Source organism: Muscardinus avellanarius, assembly GCF_963383645.1.
Source record: "Muscardinus avellanarius genome assembly, chromosome: X".
NCBI lineage: Eukaryota > Metazoa > Chordata > Mammalia > Rodentia > Gliridae > Muscardinus > Muscardinus avellanarius.
In genome coordinates, this window is record NC_137792.1 from 24266454 (window position 1) to 24278773 (window position 12320).

The following is a 12320-nucleotide window of genomic DNA, read 5'->3' on the forward strand; positions in this document are numbered from 1 at the left end:
GTCTGGGAGTGTAGCCCGGAGGTAGAAGGGCTTCCAGGAAGCCCAGTACCAAGAAAAAAAAAAGACAAGGTATGTTTGAGTGAAAATATGAATTATAGAATTTTACTTTTAATAATTAAAGAGATTTTTTTATAATTTCATCCCCATACACATCTAAGCTTGATTTAAAAAGTCACACAAAATTCAGTTCATAAAAATGGTGTCAACTGCATGTGCTTTTTATTTCCTTTTATATACAGCATTTTTCTATATAATAGCCCTAATATAAATAAGTTTTCATTATTTTATTTCCTATTTTATAAAACTAAAAAACTATTATTTAGATTATAGGGCTGGGTAAAAATGTCTTTCAGATACTTTTACGTCATGTTACACCTTTCAAACAAAATTTGCATCCAGGCACTGTAGCACAGACCTGTAATCCCAGTACTTAGGAAACTGAGACAGGAGGATTGTAGGTTCAAGGCCAGATTCAGCAACTTAGTGAGGCTTTCAGCAACTTATCAAGATGCTATTTTAAAATAAAAAATAAGTCCCAGTCATAGAGGCACACACCTGTAATCCCAGTAATTGAGAGGCTGAGACTGGAAGATCAGAATTTTTCAAGGACAGACTTAGCGAGTAGTGAGACTCTCATCAACCTAGTGAGACTCTGTTTCAAAATAAAAATAAAAAATAGGGATGTAGGTATAGCTTGGAGGTAAAATGCCCCAGTTTAAATCCCCAATACCACAAAAAAATAAAAAATAACAATATAATATAAGAAGGGCTGAGAGTGTAGCTCATAGGTAGAATGCCCCTGTGAAAATAACAAGATTCCCACAATAACAAAAATGGATTTGCATATATCCACATAAATATGCATACATACATTTACTGTATAGCTGTTTCTTTTAGCTTAGATGACCTTAGCTCCAATACTATTCCACCATCTTGCAAACAGTTTTTTTGCATGCTAAATGAGGTAAATAAATGCTCTCTTCAGTATCTTAGTTCTTCTCAGAAGCCGAGATATTCTCTATTGCTGAGAGATAGGACTATTATCATTTGGCCTCAGCAAGTATGGCAGTTTCTATTTAGCTAAATAGAGAAGTTTAGTAAAGTTAAGCCTACATGTAGCTTTCATCAATTGTTTCCAAATATGTCCAACTTGTCCACTTTTTACTCAGTCCTAATCTTCAAGCCAGTAATTACATCACCATCTCATTTAGTCTAAGAGTGCCTGTAAAAAATTCTTAGTAACGGCCATGTGAAAAACCCATCACCAAACAGAAGCTCCAGTGATTTTTTCCCAAGTTTTAACATTCTTTTTATACCTTGGCAGTAATATCTTAGTATTTGCAAATCTTTCTAATGATTGAGAAACATGACCTATTAGTATTAACTTTAAAAAATTTGAGCTAAGAGAAAGTATAACCTGAATTTTAAAGACTTATGAAGATAAGTTTGTTGACTTGATTCTAATATAGTGAAGCCCACTTAAAATGTGCAAGCTGTAGTTCAATAAAAAAGCAGTGGTCCCACTTTACACAGAAGAAAACAATCTGAGAGACATAATATAGGCTGAAAATCTAAAGATTGGTTTCCTGACCTTTCTGATGTCAGAAAGAACATTCATGATCTCATTAGTCCCTTTGGGACCAAAGACCAAACTAGACACTCATAGCTCTGATCCTGTTGCAGGATGTCACTCTTATTTAGTTTTTCTCTAGTCCAGAGTGCAGACTTTGCCTTGGTCAGCCATCCCTGATGTCTTCAATATCTGCCTGTTAGACGCCCTCCGTAATTAGTTGGAAAACTAGAGATTAAGACAGCATTCACAAAGTCAAAAGAGAACAAACACTAAACTGAAGGTAACTAAGGTGAAAGGAACTACCAGCCCCAGTTGGGTTGAATATAGAGTTAGAGGGAAAATTCTCAGGAGAAACCATACCTAAGTAAAGTCTTGTTGCATAAGTAGGGGCAACCCAATGAAAGAGACTGGGCAAGGTATTCCAATTAGATGAAACAACAAAAGGAAGGATTCAAGTCTTGACACAATGCAGTCTGTAGAGAGAATGGTAGGAAGTCTGATATGAAATCAGGAAGCATCAAGTGTCAAGTGAGAAGTAGTGGGAAGTCAGTCCACGGAGAAATTTCCAGCAGGGACTGAACCACACAGACATGATATGCTAAGATGATGCATTTTGCTAAGTCACCCAGTATAGAAAATAAGTTTGAAGAGTATGAGACTTATAGTTGTTTCTTGGGAATCTATTGCTCTAGTAAAGACAAGAACATCTACCTCAAAATTATTAGCATGAATTTGTCTCAAAATTCTTCAATGACACTTGTAACAAGATACCTCAAAATGAAGATAAACATATTAGGTTGGAATTTAATCTTTTTTGTGGTACTGGGGATGGAACCCAGGGGCATTCTACCGCCAAGCTACACCCTCTGCCCAATTTTTTATTCTTTATTTTGAAACAGGGTCTCCCTGAGTTGCAAAGAGCCTCACTAAGTAGCTGAGGCTGGCTGCAAACCGCAATCCTCCTGTCTTAGCTTTCCGAATGCTGGGATTAAAAGCGTGTCCCACCACGCCCGGCTTGGAATTTAATCTTTAATTGATCTGAGGTAAATTTTGCACCAAAACATCAATAAATGGATAGAAAAATTCCACTACACTTTGGAATTGTTAATGGAATAAAGGAACTTAATAAAACTTCTCAAAGCCATCAGTTATATAATCAACCCTTTTAATTTTACAATATGTTCTAGAAAATAGACTACTTTTGGTTAAAGACTGCCTCCTTTTCGCTAGATATTTTAAGTGAAGATGAAAATATCACAGGTTTAAACAAAAGATTACGTTTCAAGTTAAGAATATGTACATCATTTAATCTTGTGAGACTGTAAATATTTGTTGTGATCATAATGCATCCCCTACTTCCAAAACCTCAATAATACAAGATAAGGACTATGTATGTATTTTGAAATTGGCTTCTGTAAATTCTTTTTTTTTTTTTTTTTTTTTTTTTTTTTTTTGCAGGTCTAGGGATGGAACCCAGGGATATTCGACCTCCAAGCTACACCCCCGACTTATTTATTTATTTATTTATTTATTTATTTATTTATTTTGCAATACTGGGGCTGGAACCCAGGGGCATTCCACCTCTGAGCTACACCCCCGGTCCTATTTTTTTATCCCTTATATATTTTGAAACAGGGTCTCAGTGAGTTGCAAGGGGCCTTGCTAAGTAGCTGAGGCTGTCCGCGAACCGCGATCCTCCAGTCTCAGTCTCCCAAATGCTGGGATTACAAGCGTGCGCCACCACGCCTGGCTCTGTAAATTCTTTTTATCAAAAGCTATTTAGCTTGATAAACAGATAAAACAACTGAGCTTCACAACAGCCTGATATTTGTGTGAGAAACTGTATTTTGTGAAGATCCTGGATTAAATTACAAAGTAGAAAATAATGTGAGCACATATGGATATAAACCTGAGTCTTTGAAATTTGCCTTATTTGTCAACATGTACTCTAGCAAATGTTATTTTACTGTGTTAATACAGCTAAAGTTTAATCTCTACAAATTTCCTAATAATATTTACTACTTCTGACTATACAATGGCTAGTGCGTAGAACACCAAGCCCCACAAAGATGTCCAAAACCCAAGAATACGTTATGTTACATGTCAAGAGATACTTTAGGTTGCAGGTAGAGATAAGGTTTCTAATCATCTGACTTTTAGATTATTTTGGATTTTCCAGACAGATACTATGTAATCACAGGTTCTTATAACACGAACATGTGGGCCAGAAAAATCAAAACCAGAGAGAGAACATCACAAGAAGACTCAACTGGCCATTTTTGGCTTTAAAGATAGAGTGTTTCACAACTAAGTAATGAGGGCAGTTTCTACAATCTGGAAAAGGCAAGTAATTGGATTCTTACCTGGGGCCTTAAAAAGAAAGGCAGCTGAAATCTGGAAATGAGCCAACATTTTTATTTTAGCCCCATGAAAACCATTTTGAACTTTTGACAGCCAAAAATGTAAGGCAATGAATTTGTGTTGTTAAAACAAGTCAATATATTTGTGGCAATTTATTATAGCAGCATCCAGAAACTAATACATCGTGTACGTACCAATTGTCATTTGGGATATTTAACTGAGATGAGACGACACAGTTAAGAGGTATCTAAAAATATTAGGTTTCATTCAACCAATTTTCTTCATACTGCAATTACTACATTTTTTATAATAACAATAAGGACACAATGGGATATAAGAAACCTTGGGGAGATATACAAAATATGCCTTTCATTTCTCATTACCTATTAGGTAAGATTTCATACAATCTTTTATTTAAATATCTCTGCTAAATATAACCACCTTTATCCCTTGGTGAATTTATCTGAAACAAATTGGTGAGTAAATTGTGAATTGAGAATTAAGGGGAAAAATTAGGTCTGTGCTGAATTGAGGCCCAAGCTCTTTTCACCTTGACCAGATTCAATGTTTCTCCTGCCACTTCTTCACCCTCTTATTCTATCTCTTCTGTTGACTGCTCTCAGCATTTACTTCAAAAGAACAAAACATACAGAGTTTTAGTCCCGATTTCCGGGCCACTGAAGGGGACCTGGCCCTAAGGTCAGCACATTAAGGCAGTGATTAGAATAGACCGAAGGTAGCAGTTGCTGCAGCTCTGCCACTGGGAAAGCCTTGACAGCTCTGTGACCCCGTCCCTCTCCACAGACCCTCCTCCTTTTACTCCCTCTTGTGCTGCCAGGAGAACAAAACAACACATCAGCACTGTTTACTGCAGGAATCCAGCCAAGGAAGTCATAACAGGACAATAGACATACAATCTGATAACCTTGTTAGCTCGAATCAAAGCTCCTAACAAATAGAAGAGGTTACTGAAGTGGAATAAAACTATTGCAGTATTTGGGTTTGTTGAAGTGGCTTTTCAGATTTTTCCCCCTTTGAAAAAAAAAGTAGCATTTCTTGTCCCTTTATTTAAGATTAAAACCAGGAACAAGGACGCTAAACAAAACAACATGTACAAGGCTAAGGTTAACTTTTAAAAGAATACAACTGGAGAGAGATGTACAAAGTTCATAATTATCATCTAATGGAAAATAGCATAAAACAACTTGTTTTTGTTGCCAGGTTTCTGGAAAAAAGTGTGGTAAATGTGGAATAACCTTCGTTATCCAGAAAAAGTTAGGACGTGAATTAATTTGTGTAAATAACAACAAGTAATGAACTCATTTTAGATAAGAGGCCAAGGATGATCAAGGTCTTTCTATTTTTTGTTTTATTTACTTCACATTATACGATACTATTCAACACACAGAGATTTTGCTGGGCTTGATTTCAACCTTTTACCACCTCCCTCATATCCACCTCAAGCTTCAAAGAACCTTTTAGGCTTTAATAGTACAGTTTTAATCTTATCATTATCTCCCCATGTTGGCAAAAGACATTAATTTATACTCCAGAACTATTACCTAAAAGGAAGTGTCTTACACAGAATTTTACTCACCCTCCTCCCACCTTCAGTTCCTGAGTGCTTGCTATTTCCAAGATCCTGGAGGAAATAGCACTAACCTTGAAGCCGGGCCTTGGCACTGCTCAGGCCCTGTGACCTGGTTAATATTCTCTGTGCCTCAATTTCTTCATCTGTAACAACGAAATGAAAGATTACTTCAGAAAGTGTCTATGTATTTGGATGTATTTGAAAATGTCATTTTAAAATTAGAAACATGAAAGTTTATGGTTTGGCATGGCTTCTGATTTATCTTTTGCTCTTGTATTACCCCACCAAAAGATTAATGAACCATAGCTGAATCCATACCTGCTCAGTACTTTGATCCTGGTTAAAAGATTTTATTGGGAACATTTTCTTCAGCTATATTTTACTGTTGTGCTGTCTAGAAGTCAAAGTAACAATTCAATTTTGTGTGTGTGTGTGTGTGTGTGTGTGTGTGCGCGTGCGCGCGCGCATGTGTGTGTACCATTTTATTTATCTGGATAAAATTATTCTTTTTTATTAGCTGGGAAGTTGCAATGATAAACATAAACCATTTTCCTCTCCTTATTGCCCTGTGTTTGTAAAGGATGATTAAATATAAAAGGGTTTGTACTTTTCTCTATTATTACTCCTACATATGACTTGAAACTGAAAAAAAAAATCCTAGAAATGAAATTTGGAGAGAAGAAAAATCATTGTTTTTACAAGTATTATGGTGCATGTATTCCCATTCACCAAGATGACAATGAGCAAAGAGAAAGACAAAGCAGAATACAAAGAAATATATTTATATATATTTAGCAATTATCCATATACATATGTGACACATTGCAGGGATTATTTAATAATTTTGTAAAATAATTGGATTTTGAAAACCAGGTGCTAAGTGTAGGCTTTGTACTTCGTGGCACTGAAAGTTTTAAATTAAAAATATTTCTTTATATACAGTTTCAGAGAATTTCTAGAAATCTATAAATATATTATTTGCATAAATTTTGAGCCCCAAATATCTTAGGCACTGGTCTCTTCTAGTACCTGCAATTTCTGGAGCTTTTATACCTTTGTACTAAATCACTGAAAGATTGTAATATGCTAAAATAGTATTTGAGATAGATCTTTTTTTTTTTTTCAAATTTTCCAGCAGAATTTATTAAATAGAGCCAGGCAGGCGTGGTGGAACATATTTGTAATCCCGGTACTTGGGAGGCTGACACAGGAGGATCGCACAGGTTTAAAGCCACCTTCAGCAACTTAGTGAGACCCTGTTTACAAATAAAACATAAAATAAGTCTGAGGGCGTAGCCTGGAGGTAGAAGGCCCCTGGGTGCAATCATCAGTACTCCCTCCCCCCAAAAAATAATTTGTTAAATAGATGTAGCATTCTTATGTAGTTAGCCAGAGATGAGCAGGGCCAGGAAAGATATGGGACAGAGGGAAGCCTTCCTGAAAAGAGATATGGGGACTGCCCTGCCCACCCTTGATCACAGAGTTGGAGCCATTACAACACAGATCTAAACACCACCAGAAAATTCTAACATAGCAGCATTAAACCCAAATGTAACTGCCCCAAATTACTATGCATGAGGAGGGATGGGATTTCTAGACAGTATAAAAAAATCTCACCATGCCCAGTCAGCCATTTTCTCTTTTTGCCCTGGGACCAGCCAGCTCTGTGAACCTCCTGTTAAACCCAACCCTTCATGCTTACCCTATCTGTTTCCCATGAATGAAATCTTTCCTTTAGAAAGACAAGATTGAGGGAAACATAGCCTGGTGACAGCATTTCCTACGTCATTGGTTTCCATAGAATCAATCTCTCTTGCAGTACTGGGGATGGAAGCCAGGGGCATTCTACCTCTGAGCTATACCCCCAGCCCTATTTTTTATTCTTTACTTTGAAACAGGGTCTCACTAAGTTGTGAAGGGCCTCACTAAGTAGCTGAGGCTGGACAGGAACCTGGGATCTTCTGGTCTCAGCCTCCCAAGTACTGGGATTACAAGCTTGGGCCACCATGCCTAGCTTTATTATTTTGCTTTGGGAGTAGTAACTGGGACCCAGCTGATTTTAACCTAATTTTTGTATACCCAACTCAAAGAAAGTATGGTTTCACTGAAAACAGATTTCTTGGGATTAAACTTCATCCACCTGTAATTACTAAACCATCCTTAGTGATATGTTCGAAGAAGTATTATTAATAATAGCTACCTACATCTATTAATTGTTTCTTTTTAGAATTCAAAATATCTGCTGGGCGTGGTGGCGCACGCTTGTAATCCCCGCGCTTGGGAGGCGGAGAGAGGAGGATCGCACAGGTTCGAAGCCAGCCGTGCTGGCGTAAGAGACCCTGTTTCAAAAATATAAAATAGGTCTGGGAGTGTAGCCCGGAGGAAGAAGGGCTTCCAGGAACCCCAGTACCACCAAAAAAAAAAAAAAAAGAATTCAAAATATCATATCATCCTAAATTAGATAATACAACTATAGCTGGTTGTGGTGCTACACGCTTGTAATCCCAGTACTCGAGTGGCTGAGAAAGGAGGATCATAGGTTCAAAGCTAGCCTCAGCAACTCAGTGAGGCCATCTGCAACTTTGTAAGACCCTGTTTCCAAATGAAAAATGAAAATAGGTCTGGGGAGATAGCCTGGACTTTTAAGGCCCCTGGGTTCTGTCCACAGTACCACACACAAAAATACAACTATGAAACAGGTATGTGTATCACATCCAAAGACTTGCCATTATCTGAAGTAGAGTTGGCAACTAAGATATCCGTAAGTATCCTCCTACCTGAAAGGCAAATTTAAATAGCTCTAATGTTCAAATGACAAAGTGTATTATCTGGTGTTTTGATATGAAAATATTCAGTTTAGCTCAGCAATAAAAAAATGTGAACTTGTGAAATTCAACCCTATTATGGAAATCCTTTTTTTTTTTTTATCCGAATAAGGGTTCTTACTGACCTGAAATCAAGACACAGACTGGAATGGAAACAATTAGCTTGTGTGTTAACAAAACAAGACAGTTTATTAGCTAGTTAACTGCTAGTCCCTTAGAACATGGACTGTAATTTGATATTTTGCCATATTAGGGATATGCTAAATAGTAATATAATTAACAGTAAGAAGGGAAGGTCAGCCTCTACAACCAACTAAATGCAAATTTGTTCAAGTGAATTGGAGTGTAAATACATTTAACCTTCTCAGCAATTCCAATAATTTAGGAGAGCCAACTGAAAGGAATTTCAAGACAGGGCTCAGTTTTTGTTTCCTAACATACTTGGCACATTGCTGAGTTATACTTAGTAGTGAAGATAAATACATAGCTGAATGAGAGAGAGTCAGGAGAAGTTAATTTCCGAGTTCCACTTAGATGTAGTTATTTGTATTTCTCCACAAAATTGATTCATTTTGAGCTTCAGTGGCTTTTTTTTTGCATCAAAACATTCATATTTTGTAGAAATGCCTGAATATCAAATTAGATGTTTCTGACATCGGTAGCCATTACCTATGATTTCATTTGGAGTTAGTTATTATTTTAACCAAGAAGGAAATATTTTGTTGATTTTACCCAACAGATTATTCGAAATAACAGCTCGTGCTTTTAAATGAGCAATTATCTAGTAATGCAAGAAAACAAGTATAATTTACAACAATAATAGACATTTCTTATGTTTTTGAAAAACATGATATTCACTAATTTTATAATTAATGTAATTCAAATGGCAAATTCTCACAAACTGGTGTGGTGTTATGATGGGGTGTGTCCATACAGCGCCTAAGGAGATGCAGCCTTCCTCGGCCTGAGCGGCCTGCAGCCTAAGGCAAAACTTTAAGTAAAGTGATTCAGCAGAAAATGGGCTAAAGATGGCGCCTGGAGGAAGCTACGAAGGCGTGGTTTCCCCATTCATTATGGGTGGGGAGACTGAGCGGTTTTTCCCTTTCTACCTTTAAAGGAGCTTTCCGCACACATGAATGGCTCATGTACTGGCCTGGGATTGGCTGTAAACTGCGTGCTAGTGATCTTTATCCCGGATAGGCTAGGCTATTTCTCATGGGAATTCCCCCTCGTGGCTTGGTGCTATATATATGATTGCTTGGAGAGAAATAAATGAGATCTTGCTTGACTTGACTTCCGGCTCGTGGGTTTGTGTTTGAGTCGTCGTTACTCATCATCTCGTCAAACCCTGTCAGCTGTCAGGCTGTTTCCCAACAGTGTTACTGTCAGTCAGCCAGGATTCAGGTAGGTTCCCTGACCCTATTTTTTATTCTTTATTTTTGAAACAAGGTCTCACTAAGCTGCGGACAGCATCACTAAATAGCTGAGGCTGGCCGCAAACCTATGATCCTCCTCAGCCTCCCAAATACTGTGATTACAAGTGTGTGCCACCACGCCTGGCCTACATTTTTCTCTTTTACATCATTTGTTTATTTCTTATGTGGGCAGGGGCAGGCCAGAGTTCAGACAGCCAGGACACAGGCAGTTTCCCAGGCTTGGCTGCCAGTAATAACTGTGAGCTCTAATTCCTTCAGTTCAAATGCTAATAAGAGATGTCTTAAGTTAGTGACTACCAACTCACTGCTCTGACTCTTGGAGTAGTAAAATTCCAAACTGAAATACCTCGTTAATGCATTCTTTGCACTTGGAGCTCCTAGCCATTGGTTGCTCTGCTCCCACACTCACTTTATACTGTGTGTGTACTTGCATGCATGTGTTTGTGTATGTGTGTGTGTGTTGGTGTGTTCCTATACAAACTGGTACTCTTGGGAAGCTTATAATATTTCAAATTAAATATTTTTGTAGGCTGGGCGTAGTGGCGCACGCTTGTAATCCCCACACTTGGGAGGCTGAGACAGGAGGATCGCACAGGTTTGAAGCCAGCCTCAGCTACTTAGTTAGTGAGCCTCTCAGCAACAGTGAGACCCTGTTTCCAAATAAAAAATATAAAATAGGTCTGGGAGTATAGCCTGGTGGTAGAAAGCTCCTGGGTTCCGCCCCCAGTACCACCAAAAAAATTAAAAAATAAATTAAATATTTTTGTGCAAGTTATAAAGTTATAAGTTTGAGCAATATAAAATTTTGTCTTGAATTTCAAACGTAGTCTTCATTCAGTTAAAAATAATGAACTTAGACGAAGAGGGAGAAACCATAGATGAGCAAATAAGGTGACCTAACTGAGTGAGACAGGGTGAGAGGAAAGGGAAATTCCCTAATATACATGATGTACATTCACAAACACATCAAAGTCAATCACTAAGCCAAACATGAGAAGGAGAGAAAGGGGAGGCAATGGGGTAGGAATTGGGGAAGGGCTGAATGAGTGGTATCTACCATCTTGTACTCCACCAAGATGTATGATTACAAGCTGGGCATGGTGGCTCACACTTGTAATCCCAGTATTTGGGCGGATAAACAGGAGGATCGCTATTCTTAGCCAGCCTCAGCTACTTAGTGAGGCCCTGCAACTTAGTGAGACCCCGTTTCAAAATAAAGAATAAAAAATAGGGCTGGGAGTGTAGCTCAGAGGTAGAATATCACTGGGTTCGATCCCCAGTTCTTTAAAAAAATGATGTATGATTATAATGCATCAGCTAAAAAAAGGTTAAAAGCAAAAGAATAATAAATCACATTCTTAGACTCTGTTTTACAACTTTGTAAACAAGGTAACTTTGTAGATGGCATTAAGTCTTTTGGGTTTCTGTTTTATTTGCAAATAGCTTTACCTGTAATTAACAAATTGATGTTAATCAGCCATCTTGTAATTAAACTAATGACTCCCCAACCCAGCATCAAAACAACAACAAAAATAAGAAACAAATGCCCCTCCTGAAGGAGAGAGACTATCTCAGGGGTTTCTTTTTTATCACAACATTAATCCCAGCAAAATGACCTACCTTTGCAGGACACTTTGCATGACACATTGCCATGAGTACCATCTTTACTTCCCAAACTGAGGATGAAGTTAATGAATTTAATGATGCCTACCCCCATGAATATTCTCTGGAAGCTAGAGTAAGAGATGTAAGATTGCACAGAATCATAGAATTTTAAAGTGAGAAGAAGCCTAAGATGATTCAATCTGTTAGTACCAGCCTTCTCCAGAATTATAGCTTCCCAACATGTTTGCTGGTGACCCAGAATGAAAATATACATAAAATACACGATGATCTAATATTATACAGTGTCATAAGAGAAGCAGAATTTCCACAAAAGCTTACTTTATTAAAAGCAATGAATTCAGATCTTTCCATTTTGGGTTTGTTTTTAATCTTTGTAGCAAACAACCCATTAAATTGATTTCATGATCATTAATGAATTGAAACTTGCTACTCAAAGGGTGCCCCTTTGTACCACCAGCAGCAGCATCTGGGAGTCTCTGTAATCCCAGTACCTGAGAGGCTAAGACAGGAGGCTCACAGGTTCATGGCCAGCCACAGCAACTTAGTGAGACTATTTCAAAATAAAAAATAAAAATAGACCTGGGGGTACAGCTCAGCGGTAAAATGACCCTAGGGGTTCAATATCCAGTACCATAAAATGAATGAATAAATGAATGAATTAATGAAATGCAGAGTCAGAGCTGGGGGTACAGCTCAGCGGTAAAATGACCCTAGGGGTTCAATATCCAGTACCATAAAATGAATGAATTAATGAAATGCAGAGTCTCAGACCTGCCAGACGTAGTATGTTAACATCTGCATTTTCATGAGTGGCCCAGGGGATTACCTACACCTCAAATTTTAAGAAACTTTGTACCTTCGAAGGTAGTCAAGTGGCCTTTCCTTGCAACTTCTATTGCCAAGACATT

The 12320-nt window shown here is 37.7% G+C and overlaps 1 pseudogene across 1 annotated transcript in view; it reads right to left on the reverse strand.

The window, feature by feature from the left end:
- LOC308278829 (BTB/POZ domain-containing protein KCTD18-like) overlaps positions 1 to 12320 on the reverse strand; it is a 143311-nt pseudogene that overhangs the window by 98828 nt on the left and 32163 nt on the right. The window contains exons 6-8 of the transcript in view: positions 11407 to 11519; positions 5597 to 5668; positions 4666 to 4765 (exon numbers count right to left, since the gene is read on the reverse strand). The product of the transcript in view is annotated as a BTB/POZ domain-containing protein KCTD18-like (transcript). The remainder of the gene's footprint in view (positions 1 to 4665; positions 4766 to 5596; positions 5669 to 11406; positions 11520 to 12320) is intronic.